This window comes from Danio rerio, chromosome 9 (genome assembly GCF_052040795.2).
Source record: "Danio rerio strain M-AB ecotype USA chromosome 9, GRCz13ab, whole genome shotgun sequence".
Taxonomy (NCBI): domain Eukaryota; kingdom Metazoa; phylum Chordata; class Actinopteri; order Cypriniformes; family Danionidae; genus Danio; species Danio rerio.
The window spans coordinates 56,975,105-57,002,500 of record NC_141029.1 but is presented as its reverse complement, the minus strand read 5'-3'; the positions used below and the strand labels follow the sequence as shown (position 1 = coordinate 57,002,500).

The following is a 27,396-nucleotide window of genomic DNA, read 5'->3' as shown; positions in this document are numbered from 1 at the left end:
ATAAAATATTCTAATTTGTTATATTATATTGTATTATATTATGTTAAATTGTATTATTCATTCATTCATTAATTTTTCATTGGTTTAGTCCCTTATTTATCAGGGGTCACCACAGTCTAATGAACCGCCAACTATTCCAGCTTATGTTTTACACAGTTGATACTCTTCTGTGCCACCTTTAATTAACTTGACTTGACTTGACTTAAGTTGACTTGACTTGACTTAACTTCACGACTTTACTAAAGTTGACTTTACTTAAGTTAACTTTACTTTACTTGACAACATTACTTAAGTTGACTTGACTTGACTTAACTTGACGACTTTACTAAAGTTGACTTTACTTAAGTTAACTTTACTTGACAACATTACTTAAGTTGACTTGACTTGACTTAACTTGACGACTTTACTAAAGTTGACTTTACTTAAGTTAACTTTACTTTACTTGACAACATTACTTAAGTTGACTTGACTTTACTTTACTTAGCTTAAGTTTACTTTACTTTAGTTAACTTGACTTGACCTGACTTTACTTGACAACTTTACTTAAGTTGACTTGACATGACTTTACTTAAGTTAACTACTTTAATTAGATTAAGTTAACTTTCCTTTACTTAAGTTAACTTTACTTGACTTTACTTAAGTTAACTTTACTTAATTTGATTTGACATGACTTTACTTTACTACTTTACTTAAGTTAACATGACGACTTTATTTGACAAATTTACTTAAGTTGACTTGATTGGACTTGACAACTTTACTTAAATTGACTTGACTTTACTTAAGTTTACTTTACTTAAGTTAACTTTACTTAAGTTAACTTTACTTTACCTTACTTTACTTAAATTTACTTTACTTCAGTTTACTTTACTTAAGTTAACTTGACGTGACTTTACTTGACTGCTTTACTTAAGTTGACTTGACATGACTTTACTTAAGTTGACTTGATTGGACTTGACGACTTTACTTGACAACTTTACTTAAATTGACTTGACTTAAGTTAACTTTACATTTAATTTTACTTGACTTTACTTAAGTTAACTTTACATTTAATTTTACTTGACTTTACTTAAGTTAACTTTACATTTAATTTTACGTGACTTGACTTTACTTAAGTTAACTTTACAACTTACATCAATCAAAGTGACAAAAATATTAAATTAACTTAAAAAAATGTTGAAACCTATTAAAATAAAGCAAAGCAACATTGCAAGTATTTGTTGTCTTGACTATTGTCATTACTTTTTTATAGTGTATGTAATTTTAATATGATGTCATAAACTAACAACAAACTGGCATAAATGTGTTTATATAATATTTAAATAAATGAATAAACTATAAATGCATATTAATGTAGTATTAATTGTGTTAATTGCATTGCATAATTGAATAAAATAGAAATATATATATATATATATATATATATATATATATATATATATATATATATATATATATATATATATATATATATATATATATATATTCATTCATTTTCTTTTGGTTTAGTCCCTTATTTAATAGACGTTGCCTCAGCGGAATGAACTGCCAACTATTCTAACATATGTTTTACACAGTGGATGCCCTTCCAGCTGCAACTCAGTACTGGGAAACACCCATACACACTCATTCACACACACACTCATACACTACAGCCAATATAATTCATCAATTCCCCTATAGCGCATGTGTTTGGACTGTAGGGGAAACTGGAGCACCTGGAGGAAACCCACGCTAATACGGGGAGAACATGCAAACTCCACACAGAAATGCCAACTGACCCAACCAGGACTCAAACCATTGACCTTTTTGCTGTGAGGTGATTGTGTTACCCACTGAGCCACCATGCCACCATATATAATCATTTAATCTTATTAAGTCAATTGACACCATCTTATTGTCAAAAACTAAACCCTAACATGCCTAATTTACCTAATAATATTAGTCAAGCCTTTCAACGCCACTTTAAGCTGAATACTAGTGTCTTGAAGAATATCTAGTCTAATATTATGTGCTGTCATCATGGCAAATAGAAAATAAATCAGACATTAGAGATGAGTTATTAAAACTATGTTTAGAAATGTGTTGAACAAAAGTCTCAGTTAAACAGCACTGAAAGTATTAATTTCACACGATGGTGACTGACATTGTGTTCAGCTGTATACTGTATATAAACACAGAGGTGTGATGATATATGTGTGTGTTTATATATAGATATATAAAAGTGTGTGTGTGTATGTGATGTGTGTCCTGTTTCTGATTCTTGTGCGCTGCTGTTTTTCTCAGTAACTTCCTCCTTCCGCTCTTTGTGTGTGTGTTTGTGTGTTTTCTGTTCCTCCTCCAGTGCTGATTTCCTGTATTTGCACTCATGTGTTCAGAATGAAAGGCTCACTGTGTGTTTGTAGAGTTCACTGAAACTGACCTATGAATGTCAGATAATTCTGCACTTATTCCTGATTCCTCGCCGGTGCTTTAAATGCACCTTTGTTGCTGTTTGCAGAACCAGAGCTCAACGTTAGGAAGTGAAAGAGGTTTTGTAGTCATGCTGCGGGCCACAGAAACACCTTACACTGCTCACCCTATTGTAAAGGGAATAGGTTTCAAAAGGGTTATTATAGGATAACATGGCATCAAATTAAGTGTTATGATGGACAACTATGTTAAAGATGAGCAAATGTTTATGACAGATGTTGAGATTACATTAAATGACACATTACTATTTTTTTTAAACAAACCGGCCACTTTATTAGGTACACCTTACTAGTACCAGTTTGGACCCTATTTTGCCTTCAGAACTGCCATAATCCTTCATGGCGTAGATTCAACAAGACACTGGAAATATTCCTCAGAGATTTTGCTCCATATCGACATGATAGCATCACGCAGTTGCTGTAGATTTAAGGCCTGCACGTCCATGATGCCAATCTCCCGTTCCACCATATCCCAAAAGTGCTCTATTGGATTGAGATCTGGTAATTGTGGAGGCCATTTGAGTACAGTGAACTCATTGTCATGTTCAAGAAACCAGTCTGAGATGATTGAGCTTTATGACATGGTGCGTTATCCTGCTGGAAGTAGCCATCAGAAGATGGAGACACTGTGCTCATAAAGGGATGGACATGGTCAGCAGCAATACTCAGGTAGGCTGTGGCGTTGATGCTCAATTGGTACTAATGGACCCAAAGTGTGCCAAGAAAATCTCCCCCACACCATTACACCACCACCACCAGCCTGAACCGCTGATATAAGGCAGGATGGATCCATGCTTTCATGTGGTTGAGTCCAAATTCTGACCCGACCATGCGAATGTGTCAGCAGAAATGGAGACTCATCAGAGCAGGCAACGTTTCTCCAATCTTCTATTGTCCAGTTTTGGTGAGCCTGTGTGAATTGTAGCCTCAGGTGTACCTAATAAAGTGGCCGGTATTTGTATATCTCTAGGGTATGAATGGTTTATAAGATAAACTATTAAAAAAAATTAATTAATAAATAAATTAAAATCAGTTCACAAGCGTTTTGTGTTTATTTGCGGTTGTGAATGTCATTATGGGATGTTGATCTCTACTCTGTCGACATTTAATGTTGAAAATTCAACTCTACAGTTTAACAGAGTGACTTTTATTGACATTTTAGTAGTTTGAGATAAAATAAGAAATAATGTCTAGTGAAATAAGTCTGTAAAAAAGCTGAAAATGTATTACAAGGGTTTTGTAGCATTCAGAAGGTCTTGATTCACACTTGTTAAATAATTACTTTATACAGTTTTATTTTTCATTCCTAGGAGATACAATGTGAAGTTCATCCATGAACTAATTTTGAGAGGATCATATGCTTATGATTGCTTGCAGCCGGTCCCGCATTATTCGATGACATAATTGTTTTTATTTCTGGGGTGTGAAGGATTTTGGGTTTGCATGTGTATGTATGTATATATATATATATATATATATATATATATATATATATATATATATATATATATATATATATATATATAATATTTGCATTATAAATATACATTTATTTATTTCTAAATGTTTTTACAGTGTGCATATACAGGGGTATGAATCATTGATGAATACTTTACTTTTTTCCATTTTAGTTTTCATTTGACAGGTAGGTTTTTAGTAATCTTGTTGAGTCATATTTATTCATGTTTTGTTATGTCTATACAGTTTTTCCACAATGTTTTGCGAGCATTTTTCACTAGACTTTCATCTTTCAGACAGCTTTAAATGTGGCTCATGCAATCAGAACTCTCAGATTTATAAAGTTGTTTTTATCTGCTTTGATCAGGCTGGAACAGCGAGCTTAAGGCTGGCGCACAGTAAGCCAAAGCTTTCATTTCAAACAGCATAAAATAATGACACACACAAACACACACGCAAACACACACGCACACACACACACACACACACACACACACACACACACACACATACTTGTTTTTGTGCATTGTGGGGGTCACCTGTCACGGTGGTTACGTAATGGGGACCGCCCTTTCTGATGATGTTAGAGACATAAAAAAAAATAGTTTGCCACACAAAAACACAAACTATTTCATGAAATCACTTCAGATTTTGGATATTCCGCAAATTTTTTTTTAGACCTGACACAGTGGTCACTTGTGGGGACATTTCAGGTTTTGTGTAGAAGTGGGGTCCGCCACATACACAACCGATTTTTAGACAAAGTGGGGACCAATTCTACACACACATTACTGGTTTTGAGTCAAAGTAAGGACCAGGTCTACACACACATTACCGGTATTGAGTCAAAGTAAGGACCAGGTCTACACACACATTACCGGTATTGAGTCAAAGTAAGGACCAGGTCTACACACACATTACCGGTATTGAGTCAAAGTAAGGACCAGGTCTACACACACATTACCGGTATTGAGTCAAAGTAAGGACCAGGTCTACACACACATTACCGGTATTGAGTCAAAGTAAGGACCAGGTCTACACACACATTACCGGTATTGAGTCAAAGTAAGGACCAGGTCTAAACACACATTACCGGTATTGAGTCAAAGTAAGGACCAGGTCTAAACACACATTACCGGTATTGAGTCAAAGTAAGGACCAGGTCTAAACACACATTACCGGTTTTTAGGCAACGTGGGGATCAGATCAGCACCCTTACTAATATTAAATTTTAAACCTCAATCAAGTAATTTGACAGTAAACTGCTTTAGAATTTTCATTTGAAGAGCAGGTCAGTTTATAAAAAATGTAATTTGAATACAGAAGGAACCTCAAGATCCAAACAGGAAATGGTCCAGAATAGATTTAATAAATGTTATATTTATTATAAATAATTTCCACAAAACCTTTAAACACAAAAAACAGTAAACACAAAATCCATGAAACTCTCTTGCATGTCTAAAAGCAGTTCTCATTGGGTATAACAAGCTTCCACATAACTCTTCCATGTCTGTATACACATTTAGTTAAGTGCAATAGCAAACAATATTAAACGGTTAGTTCACCTCAAAATGAAGATTCTGTTATTAATTCCTCTCCTTCATATTTTTTCAATCCCTTGCTGTCTAAGGAGGATGAGGAGTTCTTGCACTTTATCTAAGTTATCTTTCTTTGAGTCTGAAGATGAATGAAGTTCTCAGGGGATTAGAGTGAGATGAGGGCAAGTAATTAATAATATAATGTGCATTTGGGTAAACTCTTAAAACCCACCAGTATGTTCTATTTCTGTTTCGGTCGTATTTTAACTATTTGAAAAAAAAAACATTAAAAATATTTAAAAATGTATTTATAAAGAACTGAACCCCACAAATGCACAGAGACCTTCATCATATAACCAAGCCACCAAAACTCCAAATAGACATCATTTGTTAAGCATTAACTCTACATTAATAGTAAGCAGTTTATAAACACAGCTAAATGCTCTATTGTTGACTTATAAGCATGTGTAATGTGCTCAATTTTTGTGTTTTCATACTTTGTTTATAATTCATTTTTCATTACTAAATGAAGTCTTGCATTATTTACAAACTAGTTGTCTAAGAATGGTTGGTGTTTTTTAAGATCATTAAGAATGAGTAAATGATTAAAAAACTATGTGAATGAACATTTATACATTTACTATTCAGGCATATAATCAGGGCAAAAAATAAATAAAAAATACAATCGGTTCACTCTAAGCAGAATTTATATTTTTTCGGTTCTGTTCTTGCGTTGTTTAATAGACAAAATATTCCGAAAACAGTTTTCTAGAAAAAAAAAAAAAAAACTTTATTTAATTACAAAGTATTGCAGGGCTCTAGAGTGCTCTGTTTTTTTAATGGTGCAACTAAAAAATCTATACGAGGGGTAAGATTAAATGAATTTTCAATAAGTATCATTAAAGACATATTTATAATATGAACTTGCTTTTGGTTATTGATTGACACGCTGTTTAAAGGTGCTACACACAGCCCCACTCCTTGGTATCGAGCGCAGGCCCGGCGCTACATTTAGATGTTGTATAATATGAAATAGCAATAAAAATTATGAAAATTGTTATGAAATAGTTTTTCAGTTTTGTAGCCTAATAAAAATATTTAGTACACTGCAAAGTGCAATTAATATTTAAATGTATTATATCCATTATTATTAATATTAGTAAAATTGACAAAACACAGAACTCTTTTGAACGTTTGCTTTCATTTTGACATGCTAAAGCGCACTTTTACAGTTTTGTAAAGAAACATCCCATTATGCAGCAGCAGTCAAGTAAGGACACTTAAAAATGCCTTTTGCACTTAAAGATGAACGGCCTGCGAAGTCAAGTTTACATTGTTATAAATTAAATAGATATAGCCTAATGTGTAAGTGAATTTGCTGCAGATCCACGTCTCACATGTGCTGTAGGTAGGGTAAATGATAATCTTTTTAAAAAATTTACTTTAGGCTATACTGCTATTTGCTCATGCAAAATTAAACACCAGAAAATATATCGTAGGCCTATATTAAGAGCTAAATTACAGTTAGCATCATAATTAGTTCAATTATGTGCTGTAGGCTATTGATTGACCAACACCCCCTGTATACAGTTTACCCACTGCAGGTCTACAGTTCTGATGTGTATTTTAAATTACTTGTTTTAAATGTTGTTTTTAATGGCCTATTGGCAGCGTATAGCCGTTAAGCTTATAGTCTAAGCATGTCATTTTATTATTATTAACATAAATTACAAAGTAGCATCCTTATGATTTTATTTTGTTTCTGTATATTTTTATCAAATGAAAAATGCAATGAGTTATACTTTGGTTTTAATTTTATTAGAAATTTAATAGCCGTTTAGGCAACACTACTTCTACATGTCATTGGCTCTGATTGCGTTTTTTTACAGATAACCTATTTACAAAGATTTTTATTAAACAAGTGCACTACCACAAGATATTTTTGTAGGTGTAAAAATCTAAAAAGTATCATTATCATATTCTTGCCTTATTCATCTTTAATATAAATATTAAATTTAACACATTCATTCATTAAACTAGGGATGCTAACGATTACTCGATTGATTTATTGTCGGTAACCCTTTAAAACCGATACCCTTATCGATGACCGATTAAGCATGGGCATTTAATAAGTTATGCTTTGCTCTTTGAGATGCGTCCACGATTTCACACATTACATAATCAAGTGTGCGCTACGTTACCCTATGGAGTCGTGCACTCTCTTGACTTTGCATATTGGTTATGCACATACTGGTCATTATGCTCAGATCTCGTTTATCCACTGGTGCTGCCATTAATCCGCTGGTCAAGTAATCAAAAAGTAGGCTGCATGACGTTTAATTATGGGCAGGTTATTAAGACCAAACATTGGTTGTGCAAACTGTATTACGTTCTCTAAAATTTTAAAGTGTTTTAAGCTACATTATCTTTTTATAGACTGGCATAGGCCTAAATACGCATCACGGCCAGACATTTATAGTTTATATAAAAACGAGCGTCACCGTCGCATTTGTTCACATGCTTTAAATTGATGCTTTTTGTCTCCCAAATTCATATAATAAAGAGAACGATAAAATAACATTATTAACCGTTTAACTGTAAACATTTCTGTTCAGAACGATTAAAGTTGATCTTTTTTTTCGGTTTTCGTTTCTGTTCCTGAAAAATGTCATTTGATTCTGTTTTTCGTTTCCGTTCCTTGAACCGGTTTGGAGCCCTGCATATAATACGTTTTTCTGCATGTTAAATAATGCTTTATTAACTCAACTTCATGCAGTTTTGTGATCTAATCTAAAGTGAGGAATATTGATGCTTTATAAATCCCTTATAAATGACAATTAAAAGCTCAGAATCATTCATTTATTCATTTATTTTCATTTTAGTTTTCTCTCTTTATTAATCCGGGGTCGCAACAGCGGATTGAACCACCAACTTATCCAGCACGTTTTTATGCAGCGGATGCCCTTCCAGCTGCAACCCATCCCTGGGACACATCCATACACATACACACTCAATCACGCTCAATTACTACGGACCACTTTAGGCTACCCAATTCACCTGTACCGCATGTAGGAGCACCCACACCAACACAGGGAGAACATGCAAACTTTACACAGAAATGCCAACTGACCCAGCCAGGGCTCAAACCAGCGACCTTCTTGCTGTGAGGTGACAGCACTACCTACTGTGTATCAAATAAACAATAAGTAATTGCAATCGTACCTAAACAAATACAATTACTGTAAATTTTAAACATTGCTGAATAACAGGAGTGTCGAAATACAACATCATTTGATAAAACAACAATATAATAATTTAACAATACATTACGTGTAAAGCAATTTTATATTTAGACAAGATTGCAATGATTTACTTTTCATTTGATACAGTTTCATTTGAGCATCTTTTAATAAGTAGAAATTAATAGTCATTTTTTTCCTGTATATAATGTAACTGAGCCTTATATTGTCATTTATAATGGATTTATAAAGCATGAATAGCCCTCGCTTTAGATTAGATCACAAAACTGCATGAAGTTGAGTTCATAAAGCATTTATTAACATACTAAACAACTTATTATATGCCTGAATAATAGGAATTATCAATGTTATTTTGAATAGTTTATTAATCATTTACTTGCACATTCTGAATTATCTAAAAAAAAACACCAACTACTTTTAAATATCTGGTTTGTTATTGATGTATTTTTCATTACTAAATTAAGTATTGCATTATTTACCAAGTATGAAAACAATCATTAAGCACATTATAATTGTGCTTATAAGTCAATAATATTTGTAATTTATATTTATAAATATAATTTATAAACTGCTTACTAATGTCTATTAATGTAGCGTTAATGCTTAACAAACGTTCAACTAACTATTTGCTAATGTTTCATAAATAATTCATTGTGTGCAGTTATTATAGTGTTACCCAACATTTATATATCTTATTAATCAGGCATATAGTAATGGTTACTCTGTCTAATAATAAATGCTTTATAAACTCAACTTCATGCAGTTTTGTGAGCTAATGTAAAGTGAGGACTATTCATGCTTTATAAATCCCTTATAAATGACAATTAAAATCTCAGCTATATTCTACACAGAAAAAAAGAAATAAATTAAAAGGGGGAGTGATTTATAGCTTTATATATATATATATATATATATATATATATATATATATATATATATATATATATATATATATATATATATATATATATATATGGTGAAGCAGTGGCGCGGTAGGTAGTGCTGTCGCCTCACAGCAAGAAGGTCACTGGTTTGAACCTTGGTTCAGTTGGCATTTCTGTGAGAAGTTTGCATGTTCTCCCTGCATTCGTGTGGGTTTCCTCCGGGTGCAAAGGCACAGTCCAAAGACATGCTACAGGTGAATTGGGAAGGCTAAATTGTCCCTAGTGTATGAGTGTGACAGGCCCATATGATAGGCTGGCCGGAAGGTGTAAAAAAGTCGTTATCATATGGACAAGTCTAAAACTGAAGGACTTGTTCCAAAAAGAGCCGACCCCGCAATCATATGGGACTAAGGCCAAAGAAGATATATATATATTTTTTTTTTTTTCATTCATTTCAAGATACACAAATGAAACTATCTAATGAAAAGTAAATCTTTGAAATCTTATCAAAATATAAAATTACTGTACAGTGCAAACATCACAGAAACACTGAAATGAATATTGTCATGTTGTTAATTGTTGTTTTGAAATGATGTTGTATTTTTATTTTGCAATGTTTAAACTTTACAGAATTTTTTTAATAAGATTGCAAAGATTTATTGTTCATTAGATACTGAGCCTTAAATTGTCATTTATAAGGGATTTATCAACTATAAACAGTCCTTAGGTCACAAAACTGCATGAAGTTGTGTTATTATAGCATTTACTAACACACATGGTTACAATTACTATATGCCTGAATATAACATGTATAAATGTTCATTTGAATAGTTTATTAATCATTTAATAACTCATTCTGAATTATCTTAAAAACCACCAACTACTCTTATATACAAATAGTTTGTAAATAATGCAATACATAATATAGTAATGAAAAATGAATCAGTAACAAAGCATGAAAATACAATTAAGTCAAGTCAAGAATACAGCGTTTGAAGCTGTATTTATAAACTGCTTCCTAAAGTCTATTAATGTAGAGTTAGTGCTAAACTAATGATGTATAGTGTATACTTACTATAAAAGTGTTATTCAGATTTTTTATCTAAAGAGCCGAGATTCAGTTTTTAATATAAACAATCCAAAGCTGACCAATCTCTGGTTTTTAGAGCCAATGGTTCAGCTTTCACCACAGCATGTTCTTCCTGTTTGCTCCAGGATCTTCTCTTTATGGGACCTATGGGTGGTTAAAATATAAAAAAGTGGTTTTAGTTGCATAAATGTTCAGTCATTTTTACAACATGTGCTGTTATGTTAGTTTAATATTGTGATAGAAATTGCTAGAAAAATATGTCTTGCCTATTATTAAAAATACTTAAGATGGAGATGGATTAAAAAATACTTCCTATTAACTTCAAATCTGGTTAATGGGGTTACACTTTATTCCATAGTCCAGTTTAGACATTCTTCTAACTATGCGTAACTCTGCAACTACGTTAATTATCTCACCGTAAAGTATTATGTATTAGAGTATTTGCATACTGTTAGAATGTTCAATAAGACTAACGCTCATCTGATTATCAGTAGAGTATTAGCAGACTGTTAGCTCAAGTTTAGCTCAAAACACTACACTGTAACACATATCTGTTAATTACCAGTTCCTGTATTTTGTGATTTACAAGTGGGGTTTTTTTTGTGTGTGGTGGTGAATTGCATTATGGGATGTTGATCTCTGCTCTGTGAACTTTTGATGTTGAAAATTCAACTCTACAGTTTAACAAAGTGACTTTTACTGACATTTTAGTAGTTTGAAATAATATAATGTATAAGAAATAATATATAGAGATAAATAAGTCTTTAGAATAACAGAAAATGTACCGGCAGTTTATTACAAGGTTTCTGTAGCATAATATACAACACCAACCCAAACAAAAAGTCACTTTTTTTTACTTTTTAAGATTAAAAGTTGTTGGAAGAAAGATCAAGATCCCATAATGCAATTCAAGAGCAGAAACAAACAGATTTCATAAAAACAAATTATGAAAAACTGCTAATTTAATTATTATTACTTATTTTTATTAATTTTAGAGTGTAGAGTATTAGCTGACAGTTAAGGTTACCTCAATAAAACTGACTCTCATTGGTCTCAGTAAATAGTACAGCAGACTGTTAGGTTACGCTCAAAATTTGTACAATATGACTAACTCTTTATAAATTTAGTAGAGCATTAGCAGTGTTGATTCTAACAGACAGTCTAATGGCTGTTAGTTGACAAGTAGTTGCAGTTACTTGTAGTTAGTAGTAGTAGTAGTAGTAGTAGTAGTAAAGTAAATTATCAAAATAAAGTGTAACCAGATATGCAATTAGTATATTTTTCCAAAGTATTTAGCAATATTGTTTAACTAACATGAAATGAGACATCAAGTGCAACTGTACTGAAATCATCATAGAAGTAATGTGCTTCTGTCCTGTTTTAACCTACATGTTATGTTGTAAGAATTGAAATATTGCATATATTCTGATATCTTTGACAATTCAAAACATGAGCTGAAAACAGAGACTGGTAACTTCACAACTCAGCAAGGGGTATGCGGGAAAAACCAGTTCCTGCTGCATTTGCATCTGAAACTCAGCTTCATCCCCCAACTCACGCATATGGTCATTTCAATGTTTGAATGTTTTAGATTAACCAAACTGACTTTAATTATCATGTTTGATATCATTTGAAATGTCTCAGTGCAATTGGTACAATGGTCTCATTCTCTCAGAAATAGACATAATCAGAACAATAAATATATAACTTCAGGCATCTTTTGAACCACTGTGAGGGGTGTGACACTAAGTGTGAATGCCTTTTGTTATACATTCACACCCCCTTCCTTGAGGGAATTCTTGGATTATTTAAGGTAAGGACTAAGGCCCCGTTTACACTAGTGCGTTTTAGTTTTAAAACGGCGTTTTAGAATGAAAACTATCCGCGTCCACACTCGCGTTTCACCCAGCGTTTCTGAACTGCTCTCCGTCCACACCAAAACGCTGAAAACGCACATCACGTGACCACACACACACTCTCAGGCAATCGCTGCAGCCCATCTACCCAGATGAGAGCTGTGCTAGTCGGACTTCTCATCAAGCATCTCCCGCTGGATCTAACCTCACTATATTTATTAAACGGAATATTTCTTTCATCTTGTTGTCTTTATTTAACGACATATTCATTGGACATTGGAATCTATTACTTGTTCTCAGGTAACGTGTTTTGGCTAAGCGCAAAGATAAGTTAATGATTAATGTAACCACGTAGCCTACATTCTGTATATTGACTGATCGCTTGCCTTTTTTTCCTATAATGTATAAACTTATTGTATGTTATACTTTTATAATGGCCATTATCGATTAAAACTGATATTCAGCAAAGAGAGGGTGTGTTTCGTATTTTCACTGAAATTGAAAGGAGGCAGTTGTTATCGGCTCCGTTTTGTTATAAATATGCACACAGTGAAGATGACGCTCATATTTGCAGCACGGCGCCTCAACGTTTCTGCTGTCTGTTTAGTTGTTAATATTAAAATGAAAATAGGCAGTTCCTTATATCATGTTTACATTTTATTGTTGAGAAAGTAAAACAACGTAGCCAGGGTGATGTGAATGAAGTTATAAAGTACACTGTTGCCTTTGAAGATTTACCCGTGTCCTCGGTATAGTCTGTTTTCCATATCAAACTGAGAAGAAGAGACTGCAGCCATGATCAAACTTGCGAAGTTTTAACTTACACGGAGAAGATGCAGGACTGAACTGTGCGTGTTAGGCTACTTAATATTCAGGAAAAGCCCCAATCAGAGAGGCGAATGTCTGCAGCCCCGCCTCCGTTTTTAAATGTCTCCGTTTTCCATCATCCACACTGAGACGGAGCAGCTGCGTTTCAGAATGAAAACGGCCTCTCCAGCGTTTTCGAAACGCTCCGTTTTCGGCGCTCGAGAACTCCGGCGTAGTGTGGACGGATGGCGTAACCGTAGCAAAACTTATGCGTTTTCAAACTAAAACGCACTAGTGTAAACGGGGCCTAAGAAAAGCTCAGGGCGATTCTGCCTAACCAGATCAGCCCATAACATGGGGTCTGCCCCATGTTATGTATATTACGAAGTCAGGAATGCATCTTTTTCATCTTGGACTTATCTTTGATAATTTGATGTTTTGTATTGATCATTTATGAATTGACTGATTGAATTGGCATAATACATTTACCTGACTAATAAATTGTAATGTTTGACCATATTTTGCTCACTCTGTAATTATTAATTCAAGTAGATTACGCTGTATCCTTGTTTCCGCACGTCTTGCGTCAGGTCAGTAGACGGACTAAAATCCAATTGAGATGGAGCATTGGCACACTAATTGTGTTTTAGCGATCCGGCTGACTCTTGATATTGATTCATGTGTACTTAGGTGGAAAGGGCGATAATTTCCGTCTAGGTCAACAAGGTGTTGCACGACTAACCTAGATTGGGTACCCGACCTTTGTTTGAAGGTAATATCATTCTAAATTAAGTTCATATGGGAAACCATGGGCTTGGTGAAAACCAAAGTTACTATAGAGTCCAGTAGTCGGGTACATTTATATTAATGCCCTAACCTCTAATTAGAAATGATGATTGTCTTAACTCAAAGGTGTACATCTAAGCGGGACTAACTAAAGTATTTTAGAACGAGCGCGCTGGTAGCGGCCATCTAAAGTATTAGTCAATTTACCTCTGTTTAATATTCAAGACTGACCAGAGTGTGACCGTGAGGGACGCCTTCGGCCGAGGCGATTTCTCTGAGCGACATGAGCACCCGAATGAACGGATGTAATAGTTACTAGTGAAGACAAACGGTTCAAACATTTATCTAAATTACATATTGATATAATCTTCTTAATGTTTTATGATTGGAGTCAGATAAAACGAGGATAAATATATTAATATTCTAAACCACCTCATACTAAAATTGGAGTCAGATATGAGTTAAGTTTAATATAAATCAACATTGTGCACTGGAAAGACCGAACATGCAGTGAACCTTCATCCACCAGTGGACACCGGCATTGGGCCAACTGGGTGGACCTTACAATGTAAATGAGCTTGTGCATTTGGACTTGTACAAAAACACAAGTCAGTCACAAATTAACTTTAATGATCATACCTCTCTTTTTTGTGAATGCTGGGTCTGCTTCACTATCTTCACAGACACTGTACCATGGTGATGATACTTGAGGGGACTCTGAAAGTAAAAATCAAGTCTGAGAGTTGACTTCTCTGCATAAAGCTTACCAAAATATTTATTTGATTTTGTGTTGTTCTTTTTAATGGGTAAAAGCGTGTGATGGTAGCTTAAAAATAGTTTTCAAACATAGCACATACATATCATGATAAAAATAAACATTCTGAAAAAAGAAAAAATCTGATCAGAAAAATAAATAATATTTTTACCTTTTAGACTGGACTTCACCTCCTCCAAAATCACAATCCACTGTAACTTTCTCTGAATGTAAAAACCCACACAAAAATATATCATTTAAAACAATATGATAAATATGTTTGCAAATACAAATGTGTATATAACATCCAGAAAATCTTGCACTGTATTACATGTTTGTGTGTAAACCCACGATTTGATCAAGATTCCACCCTTTAAAATCTTCTGAGCGTCTGTTTTCAAGTCCCAGAAAAACTGAGTTGTGGGAACAGAGCAGTTCTCTTCTGCAGTCATACAGTCATAACACACACATAAATATGAAGAGTTTGGTTGCAAAATGCGATAAACGGCATTTTTTGACATTTGGATTTTATTATTGGAAATCACTGTTCAGATGTACCTTAATCTATGTGTGAATTGCTGCCATTAATAACATTTAAGAATGCACATTTTAGGCCAAGTACAAAACGTATTTTTTTTCACAAAACGCAATATCCGTCAGACCAGTTTCTTTACAAAGTGCGATATAACAGTTAGAGAACGTTCAGGATGCGGCGCGAGCTCAGCATCCCCTGGGAAGAGAGTCATCGCCGGTGAAGTGCTCAGAGTTTGCTCATTGATTTAGCGATAGAAGATGAAGTCTTCAACTTCACAAAAAATTATAAAAAGGCCACAAAAATGGACCAGAATAAGATACTTCTGCGTCAACAATACACAAATGCAGCAGGGAACGAGTCTCCGCTGATGTCAAGAGAAGGCCTAGGAGCGCCTTTTTTCCTACTCCCCATCACAAGATACCTGTCTGCAAGTGTCCTTTATAAGTTTATTTTTTAAATAATTTCTTACATGTAGCTGAGTAGCCTATCTGAAGATTTATTTATGCGGTTGCACCTATTATTTAAAATTAATTCTTGTTGTTGTTGATTTATTACAAAGGAACTTAAAGGGCACATGTTGTTATGGAGAAAACGGTTTAGCTTTTTCACAACCAAATAAATAAGCTATTATTATTATTACAGTGAAATAATTCATTAAATATGACATAGCGAGGCAAGTTTGTGTCACGGACTCAGCTCCGCCCGCTCTAATCATACAGGTTTGGTTTTCTGCAGCGGTGTGGAAGGAGCCGCCCCCCACTCTTTCTGTACCAAGCTAAAGGTCATTTATCTAACTAACTTAATCTTACTTATCAAACAAAACATTGATTCACTAGCTTTTGGTAATGGTATTAATGTAGTATAATATAGCCTAAGGTGGATGTAGCATTTTGCAAAAAAAAAAAAATAAAGTTATGTTATGTTGTGTACATTCTGGCCAAATCTAACTTAGAATCTTATTATTATTAATCAATCTTTGCATATATTATTCCATGTTTGACAATGTGGGTTGGATTAATATGTAGCATTTTGGCATGTTTTTTTTACTTAATTATAGACATAAAATTAAATAAAAAATATCCTGGATTTGAAAATATTGTGTTCCTGGCCTTCACTGAGCTCAAGTTATAGTTTAATGTACAGAAATTGTGAATGAACTTGACTGTTGATGTCCTGAAAAATAATGTCAAAATTACCAACATTTTTTTAAATGGATATATCTCGTTCTGCAATGAAACTCTTTATATACAGTTGAAGTCAGAATTATTAGCCCCCCTGAATTATTAGACAGCTTGTTTATTATTTCCCCAATTTCTGTTTAACGGAGAGAAGATTTTTTTCAACACATTTCTAAACATAATAGTTTTAATAACTATTTCTAATAATCATTTCTAATAATGGACTTATTTTCTCTTTGCCATGACGACAGTAAATAATATTAGACTAGATATTCTTTAAGACACTTCTGTACAGCTTAAAGTGAAATTTAAAGGCTTCACTAGGGTAGTTAGGTTAACTAGGCAGGTTAGGGTAATTAGTCAAGTTATTGTATAACGATGGTTTGTTCTGTAGATTATCGAGAAAAAAATATAGCTTAAAGAGGCTAATAATTTTGTCCCTTAAATGGTGTTTAAAAAAATGTAAACTGTTTTTATTCTAGTCAAAATAAAACAAATAAGACTTTCTCCAGAAGAAAAAATATTATCAGACACACTGTGAAAATTTCCTTGCTCTGTTAAACATCGTTTAGGAAATATTTAAAAAAGAAGAGAAAAATTCCAAGGGGTCTAATAATTCTGACTTCAACTGTATATATATATATATATATATATATATATATATATATATATATATATATATATATATATATATATATATATATAGTTTAATGTACAGATATATATGAAAGTATATACAGTTGAAGTCAGCCCACCTTTTTAAAACTTTTTTACAAATATTTCCCAAATGATGTGTAACAGAGCAGGGAATTTTTTCATAGTATGTCTGATAATATTTTTTTCTTCTGGAGAAAGTCTTATTTGTTTTATTTCAGCTAGAATAAAAGCAATTTTAATTTTTTATGAACCATTTTAAGGTCAATATTATTATCCCTCCAATAACTTGCCTAGTTACCCTAATTAATTTAGTGAAGCCTTTAAATGTCACTTTAAGCTGAATAGAAGTGTCTTGAAAAATATCTAGTCAAATAATATTTACTGTCATCATGGCAAAGAGAAAATAAATCAGTTATTAGAGATGAGTTATTAACACTGTTATGATTAGAAATGTGTTTAAAAAATCTGCTTTCCATTAAACAGAAATTTAGTACAAGAAATAAACAAGGGGGCTAATAATTCTGACTTCAACTGTATATAATTAAAAATATATATTTATATATAATTTTATAAATACTTTATATAAAATTATTTTATATATTTTTATATATAATTTTTTATTTTTATTTTGAAATATATAATTTAGACAGTAGTACTCAAGGGTCCAGGGGTCTGTTCTTCGGACCTCGCTAAAATAATCTAAGAATATATTACAGATCCTGGATCTTTTAATCTTGATAACTCATCTTAGGCTAATTTGGTTCTTCAAAAAAGTTTGCGAATCAGATTAAACTGATCTGAGAGGTGTTGTGACTGTGTGTCGTGACAGATCTATCGATCCTCAAAATCATTATCAGCAATGCAACGATTGGCTGACGGCACAGCAGCGTGATGACATCTGATTAATGGACAGTTATCAAAATTACATGAAATCCGTAGTAAACGGTTCGTTAAATCTGATATGCAATAACAGAGTTATGAGTCACTAGCTGGAGCAGAGCAGTTCTCTTCCTCTGTCATATGGTCATCCTTCAATATAAGCTGTATATAAAAAAAATATATATTAGTTAGACAGCAGTACTCAAGGGTCGCGGTCCCCACTATGTCAGACCTTACTGTGTGTGTATTGAGGACTAAGTGTCTTTCACAGCTTCTCTAACATGCCTCTGGTCCCCACAATGTTCACCAATTAGGACACACACTCTGTTTCATTTCTATATTTTGATTAAGTTAAATAATTACAATTAAATACACCACTACTACAACAACCACTACTATTACTACTACAACTAATAATATTAATAATAATAATAATAATAATAATAATTGTTATTATTATTATTATAAACACACCTCATCAGAGTTGTGGGTCTCCTACTGGAGCAGAGCAGTTCTCTTCCTCTGTCATATGGTCATCCTTCCATCCTTCAATAAAAGCTGAATAAAAAAAATATATATATATATATTAGTTAGACAGCAGTACTTAAGGGTCCCGGTCCCCACTACGTCAGACCTTACTGTGTGTGTGTTCAGGACTAAGTGTGTTTCACAGTTTCTCTAACATGCCTCTGGTCCCCACAATGTTACACTAGTGCATACATTCATACATTAGGACACACACTCTGTTTCATTTCTATATTTTGATTAAGTTAAATAATTACAATTAAATGCACTACTACTACAACAACAACAACTATTACTACTACTACTACTACTACTAATAATAAAAATAATAACAACAACATTAAACACACCTCATCAGAGAGTTGTGGGTCACGTACTGGAGCAGAGCAGTTCTCTTCCTCTGTCATATGGTCATCCTTCAATCAAAGCTGAATAAAAAAAATAAAAAAATATATATTAGTTAGACAGCAGTACTCAAGGGTCGCGGTCCCCACTATGTCAGACCTTACTGTGTGTGTATTCAGGACTAAGTGTCTTTCACAGCTTCTCTAACATGCCTCTGGTCCCCACAATGTCAGTGCATATGTTCACAAATTAGGACACACACTCTGTTTCATTTCTATATTTTGATTAAGTTAAATAATTACAATTAAATACACCACTACTACAACAACAACTACTATCACTACTACAACTAATAATAATAATTATAATAATAATAATAATAATAAAAATAATTGTTATTATTATTATTATAAACACACCTCATCAGAGTTGTGAGTCACGTGCTGGAGCAGAGCAGTTCTCTTCCTCTGTCATATGGTCATCCTTCAATATAAGCTGAAAATAAAAAAAATATATATTAGTTAGACAGCAGTACTCAAGGGTCGCGGTCCCCACTATGTCAGACCGTACTGTGTGTGTATTCAGGACTAAGTGTGTTTTACAGCTTCTCTAACATGCCTCTGGTCCCCACAATGTCAGTGCATATGTTCACCAATTAGGACACACACTCTGTTTCATTTCTATATTTTGATTAAGTTAAATAATTACAATTAAATACACCACTACTACAACAACAACTACTACTACTACTACTACAACAACTAGTAATAATAATAATAATAATAATAATAATAACAACAACAACAACAACAATATTAATAAACACACCTCATCAGAGAGTTGTGGGTCTCGTACTGGAGCAGAGCTGTTCTCTCCTTCTGTCATATGGTCATACTTCAGCAAACCTGAATATAAAAATATATATAGTTAGACAGCAGTACTCAAGGGTTCCAGTCCCCACTATGTCAGACCGTACTGTGTGTGTGTTCAGGACTAAGTGTGTTTCACAGCTTCTCTAACATGCCTCTGGTCCCCACAATGTTACACTAGTGTATATGTTCATACATTAGGACACACACTCTGTTTCATTTCTAGATTTTGATTAAGTTAAATAATTACAATTAAATGCACTACTACTACAACAACAACTACTATTACTACTATTACTAATAATAATAATAACAACAACAATAATAAACACACCTCATCAGAGTTGTGAGTCTCGTACTGGAGCAGAGCAGTTCTCTTCCTCTGTCATATGGTCAACTTTCAATATAAGCTGAATATAAAAAAAATTATATTAGTTAGACAGCAGTACTCAAGGGTTCCGGTCCCCACTATGTCAGACCGTACTGTGTGTGTATTCAGGACTAAGTGTGTTTCCCAGCTTCTCTAACATGCCTCTGGTCCCCACAATGTTACACTATTGCATACATTCACCAATTAGGACACACACTCTGTTTCATTTCTATATTTTGATTAAGTTAAATAATTATAATTAAATGCACTACTACTACAACAACAACAACTATTACTACTTCTACTACTACTACTACTAATAATTATTATTATTATTAAATTTAAACACACCTCATCAGAGGGTTGTGGGTCTCCTACTGGAGCAGAGCAGTTCTCTTCTTCTCGTCATATGATCATACTTCAATGAAAGCTGAATATAAAAAACAAAAAATAATAATTAGACAGTAGTACTCAGGGCTCCTGGTCCCCACTATGTCAGACCGTACTGTGTGTGTATTCAGGACTAAGTGTGTTTCACAGCTTCTCTAACATGCCTCTGGTCCCCACAATGTTACACTATTGCATATGTTCATAAATTAGGACACACACTAAGTTAAATAATTACAATTAAATGCACTACTACAGCAACAACATCTACTACTACTACTACTACTAATAATAATAATAATACTAATACTAATAAACATACCTCATCAGAGAGTTGTCGGAGCAGTTCTCTTCTGCAGTCATATGGGCATCCTTCAATGAAAGCTATTTAAAAACAGCTTTGTTATATAAGTCATGTCATGACTATAAAGCTTTCATGACAGTCTTATGAACCCCCCTTTAAAGTAAAGCATTACCCAATTAATTAAACTTTTTTACCCATTAAGACAAGAAGAAGATATTAAGAGATTGATTTCATTATCTCTTATGGATGATGCAAACTCTATATTTTTTAACAGATTTACCCTTTATCTATATTAACATTAAAAAACTCTTAGCTTTGCTGAATGTATTAAGGATTAAAGTATTAAGTGATCAAAATGTCAAACCTTTCTCCAAGGCCAATCACATGCGCCATAGTCAAATGTTATTTCCTCTCCAAAGAAAATATCCCTGATTGCAAAATGGCACAAATGAGGTTTTCTCTGAACAACGATCTTATTGACAGTGCAGTTAGGGTGCAGATCGTCCTCATGATCGGCATCAATGCTGCAAAACTAAGAGAAAAGAGCAAGCAACATTTTAATTATGCCCTCTCATAGCAATAAAAAGCTAAACTATGGCATGAATACAAACAGAATGAATATAATATATACATGTACATTTGAATGGGGAAAACACTTAACCACCTGTTCTTGTTTTACCATATAAAGTCAAACATAAAGACAGTATTTTTATTATTATCTCATCTATGCTTTGCTTCCACAAGCTCTATCATTTGTACTCAACCACAAAACTTCCTTTAATAAATGTGGACAATGCAAACTCTGACCTAAAAGTTTTAATGAAACGTGTAGGGTTAAAAAACTACAAAAACCTCACATTAGCATCCTCTCTGTGTGTGAATTATAAATACAGTAAACCTTTTGAAGTGGATCAGAACCTTTCAACAATGTTGTTCTAATACTATTGAACACCTGTTCTTCTTTCTTAGGACAGTTTTAAAGAACTTTTTTTCCACTTCAATTGTTTACAGGTCACACTTTACAATCAGGTTTTATTAGTTAATGTACTTACTAACATGACCTAGTAATGAACAATGCATGTACAGCATTTATTAATCAGTTTAACATTTACTAATTACTAATGCATTATTCAAATCTAAATTCATGCTTGTACCAGTAATAATGCATTGCAATAATTAATGCATTGTGCGTGTTCAACTAGTAATGAACAACTTTTTTTTCATCAACTAAAGTTAACAAACATGAACAAATACTGTAATAAAGTATTATTTATTGTTCATGTTAGTAAATGCATTAACCAGCATTAACTAATTTAACCTCATTGTAAAAGGCTACTAGTTGACAGCAAATAAATAAATAAAACACACACAGTGATCATTTATGTACTTTTATATATGTTTTACACTAAGTTGGAGTTTATTATAATTATTTATCTAAAATAAAACGTTTCTACACGTCATAGAACAATAAATTAAGTACATTTCTAGGACCAGATAGCCCCACATTTTAATTATAACCTCTATATTACTACATTAACGTATAAATAGTATATAATAGTGTTATTTCAGGATTAACGTTAAATGTTTAAAGCAATTAACCATTTAAAAAGTACGATACAAGAACTATGAAAACATACCTTAGTAACCTTCTATATATTCGGTTTCCAGTGAATGGGTCTTGTCAGTGGAGCTGGTGATGTGTTTCTCCGCATCTTTTAATGGTTTTATCCTCCGTCGATCCATTTAGCCGCCCGGTGATTGGTGACTGTCTGACCGCGGCTCATGCACTCCACCCCGGCCTCTGACTCACGTAGCACCGGGCAGTTAGCACGTTAGCACATTAGCGCGAGTAACTTTTACTCGTGTAAACAAGTTAAATTACATACCGAACTGTAGTTTGTGTCTTATCAGTGTTATATTAATACGTAATTTGAAACAACCTCGATTAAAACACCCAGTAAATTCGTTAAAACATTTAATTAACTATACCTGATAACTGTCAAAATATGCAACATAAGTATTTGTCATATAACCTATTTTATTACATTATGATGGTGAAAAACATTCTAACTTACCCAAAAATTCGAATAATTTGATGATAGATCTTAATTAAGTTTATTAAAGTCGGATTCATTTATGAGATTGCGCATGTGCAGTAGGCAGAGTGTGTGAATAGCGCCAAGTGTGTGTCAGGGTGCAGTACCGCCATCCGACTACAGGACCGCTATAGAGCAGTGCGCCGACACACACTTACACACTCAATTCAGGTAAATGGTCAAGGTGGGGATCAGTGAAAAAAACTGCACTAGGCATATCAGCAACGCGCCCTGAGTCTTTTAAAGGCAAAACATAGTGGGGACCGGGCCATCGGTCCCCACTATGTTTTTGGTCCCCACTTTGTGAGTGTGCTATCATGCTGAGGTCCCCACCATGTAATAAAAACAAACACACACACACACACACACACACACACACACACACACACATAGACACACACACACACACACGCACACACACACACACACACACACACACACACACACACACACACACACACACACACACACACACACACAAATCTCTGTCCTGCCTCGTGCATCACCAGCAAAGGTTTAATTGTCTTAAATGCTAAACATATGACATTTGACTGGTACATAGTGGTTGCTAGGGTATTTTGAGTTGTTCCTAGGGTGTTGCTCGCTATGCAGATACAGAAGTAATCTCAGTGGTTGCTAGGGTATTTTGAGTTGTTGCTAGAGTTTTCCCCGCTATGCAGATTCAGAAGTAATCTCAGTGGTTGCTAGGGTATTTTGAGTTGTTGCTAGAGTCTTGCTCGCTATGCAGATACAGAAGTAATCTCAGTGGTTGCTAGGGTATTTTGAGTAGTTGCTAATGTGTTGCTCGCTATGCAGATACAGAAGTAAGCTCAGTGGTTGCTAGGGTATTTTGAGTTGTTGCTAGGGTGTTGCTCGCTATGCAGATACAGAAGTAATCACAGTGGTTGCTAGGGTATTTTGAGTTGTTGCTAGGGTGTTGCTCGCTCTGCAGTTTCAGAAGTAATCTCAGTGGTTACTAGGGTATTTTGAGTTGTTGCTAGGGTGTTCCACGCTATGCAGTTTCAGAAGTAATCTCAGTGGTTGCTAGGGTATTTTGAGTTGTTGCTAGGGTCTTGCTCGCTATCCAGATACAGAATTAATCTCAGTGGTTGCTAGGGTATTTTGAGTTGTTGCTAGGGTGTTGCTCGCTATGCAGATACAGAAGTAATCTCAGTGGTTGCTAGGGTATTTTGAGTAGTTGCTAATGTGTTGCTCGCTATGCAGATACAGAAGTAATCTCAGTGGTTGCTAGGGTATTTTGAGTAGTTGCTAGGGTGTTGCTAGCTTTAAAGCTTCAGAAGTAATCTCAGTGGTTGCTAGGGTATTTTAAGTTGTTGCTTGGGTGTTGCTAGCTATAAAGCTTCAGAAGTAATCTCAGTGGTTGCTAGGGTATTTTGAGTTGTTGCTAGGGTGTTGCTCGCTATGCAGATACAGAAGTAATCTCAGTGGTTGCTAGGATATTTTGAGTTGTTGCTAGGGTGTTCCACGCTATGCAGACACAGAAGTAATCTCAGTTGTTGCTATGGTATTTATAGTTGTTGCTAGGGTGTTGCTCACCATGCAGTTTCAGAAGTAATCTCAATGGTTACTAGGATATTTTGAGTTGTTGCTAGGGTGTTGCTAGCTATAAAGCTTCAGAAGTAATCTCAGTGGTTGCTAGGGTATTTTGAGTTGTTGCTAGGGTGTTGCTAGCTATAAAGCTTCAGAAGTAATCTCAGTGGTTGCTAGGGTATTTTGAGTTGTTGCTAGGGTGTTGCTAGCTATAAAGCTTCAGAAGTAATCTCAGTGGTTGCTAGGGTATTTGGAGTTGTTGCTAGGGTGACCATTTTAGAACCATTTGGGATTGAAAGAAGATTTTCAAACTTACTTTCATAGAATGTCCAGGGTCATCAACAGCAATGACATCATCATCCCATTTGCATAATGGCCAGCTATTGGTCAGTGTTTCTAGCATATTATCTATGTAGCCATCTCGACACTTTTCTGCAAAACAAAACCACAAAACATGGAGCTCATGGCAGGACAGGGTATTTATTTCTGACATTTCCAGATGTGTGGGGTTATTTTTAATGCTCGTGAGAGACAGAGATCAGCTCTTCTGCTCTAGGATTTATGATCGGTTTTCCCATGATCATGTTCTGGAGAAAAATAAATAAATAAATTAATCAGTGTAAAAAAGCATCTTGATGAGAAGAGTGGGATGGTGATCACTCTATTTATATGCTTTTCATTTAGCAATGCAGGGATTTCCTTTCATCACACACACAATACTACACTCCTTGAACAAAGTATATGTTTATAAATTATTCCTATATAGACCCACATGGATTTAGATTTTTCTGTTATAGTTAATATAGTATATTTTTATTGTATTTTGTCACATCATTTATAACACATTCAAAGCTTTAATTTATTATACATTTAACATATTTAATAATAATAATAATAATAAGAAAAAATATACATTATTAAATATATATATATATATATATATATATATATATATATATATATATATATATATATATATATATATATGTTATTATTTTTGTTTGTTGAATTATATTTTCTACCTTATTACTTTTATTTAAATGAGCAGATGTGCTTTTAAGTCACAGAAATATATATTAGATAGATAAAAGCTGTTCTTCTTCAACTATAGACCCACATGGATTCAGATTTTTCTGTTATAGTTAATATAGTATATTTTTATTGTATTTTGTCACATCATTTATAACACATTCAAAGCTTTAATTTATTATACATTAAACATATTTAAAATAGTAAGAAAAAAATATACATTATTAAATATATATATATATATATATATATATATACATACAATATATGTTATTATTTTTGTTTGTTGAATTATATTTTCTACCTTATTACTTTTATTTAAATGAGCAGATGTGCTTTTAAGTCACAGAAATATATATTAGATAGATAAAAATTTATACTCAGCTATTTTAAACCTAATAATATTAAAATATTAATATTAATAATAATAATAATAAAATAGTAATAAAATTATTATTATTATTATTATTATTATTATTATTATTATTATTATTTATTTATTTATAATTTTTTATAATTCTTGTTATCATCATCATTAATAATAATAATAATAATAATAATAATAAAACTGGAGCACCCAGAGGAAACCCACGTAAACGCAGGGAGAACATGCAAACTCCACACGGAAACACCAACTGAGCCGAGTCCCAAACCAGCAACCCAGCGACCTTCTTGCTATGAGGCGACAGCACTACCTACTGCGCCACTGCTTCGCCCCATTTTAAACCCACCCCAGCTTAATGTTATCCGGAAATAAATCCTAAATGATCAACTAAAGGCAAATCTGTCTGTTATTAGGCTGTAAAAGGAAGCAGGAACAGAAAAAAAGTGAACTTACATGTTAATTCCACGTGGTCAAAGTCCATTAGAGTAGATTTAATAGAGCGAAAGCCTTAATTCAGTACTGGCAGACTCACAGTCAGTGTCTCCACAGTGACCTGCATGAAAATCATTAAACATCGGAAGGGGAAATACAGTATATTTAAAGGCTTTTAAAGTAGAAATTAACTACATTATGGTTATGCACATTTATACAATACATTTAAAGTGCACCTATTATGCACAAATCACTTTTATACAGGGTTAAAACTCATAAAACTTTTAAATATCCAGCCTCTAGTGGCGAACATGAGCTAATCGTATTTGTTATAATCAGACTTGCTAAAAACAGAAACACTTTGATTGACATTCTCCCTTTGTATGATGTCATCAGAAGGGGAAAGCCCCGCCCAGTACTGCCCATCTCTCCCTCATTAGCATAAGCAGCAGCCCTGAGTGAGAAGCAGCCATCTGTCCATTAGCCTTTAGAGTGTTTGAGCTGCTGAAGATAATGTCAGCATAGACTCAGAGAATTATAGATGTGGAGTTTTAGAAGAAGCACAAATGAACAGCGACTGGAGTCTCCATAGACTGACAGAAGCATGAAGCACACACTCACGCTGAAGCACACATGACCAGCACTGAGACTGCAGCTAGTCCTGTTTTACATCTGTCACTGTGCTGACACACAGGCGTCTATAGGTCCGCCTTCTTGATTAAAAGAGCACAATCTCATTTGCATTTAAAGCAACAGTCACCAAAACGCCACAATTAGAATCAAAGTCTTACAGGGTCAGTTTACAGAGTTACAAAACATTATCTGTGTGATATTTTGAGCTCAAACTTCTCATACACACTCTAGAAACATCAGAGACTTATTTTACATCTCATATATATATATATATATATATATATATATATATATATATATATATATATATATATATATAT

General features: G+C 33.6%; 2 long non-coding RNA genes across 4 annotated transcripts in view; both read right to left on the bottom strand.

The window, feature by feature from the left end:
* The window catches only part of LOC147835457 (uncharacterized), a 63,840-nt gene extending 36,755 nt beyond the window's left edge, over positions 1–27,085 (bottom strand). Inside the window, exons 1-2 of the long non-coding RNA XR_015500110.1 lie at positions 26,465–27,085; positions 24,914–25,029 (exon numbers count right to left, since the gene is read on the bottom strand). This is a non-coding gene — a long non-coding RNA (uncharacterized LOC147835457). The remainder of the gene's footprint in view (positions 1–24,913; positions 25,030–26,464) is intronic.
* LOC147842481 (uncharacterized) lies at positions 9,835–23,138 on the bottom strand. 3 transcript variants are annotated; one of them, XR_015500048.2, is made up of 13 exons: positions 23,026–23,138; positions 22,588–22,755; positions 21,315–21,482; positions 20,969–21,030; positions 20,611–20,689; positions 20,224–20,299; positions 19,849–19,925; positions 19,440–19,515; positions 19,026–19,103; positions 18,625–18,708; positions 15,074–15,125; positions 14,787–14,864; positions 9,835–10,842 (listed from the first exon to the last, which is right to left on the bottom strand). It is a non-coding gene; the product is annotated as an uncharacterized LOC147842481 (long non-coding RNA). The 3 variants fall into 3 exon arrangements; XR_015500049.1 differs by lacking the exons at positions 9,835–10,842; positions 14,787–14,864; positions 15,074–15,125 and adding an exon at positions 17,902–18,312; XR_015500050.1 differs by lacking the exons at positions 9,835–10,842; positions 14,787–14,864; positions 15,074–15,125; positions 19,440–19,515 and adding an exon at positions 17,902–18,312.
* Positions 27,086–27,396: the final 311 nt, after the last annotated feature.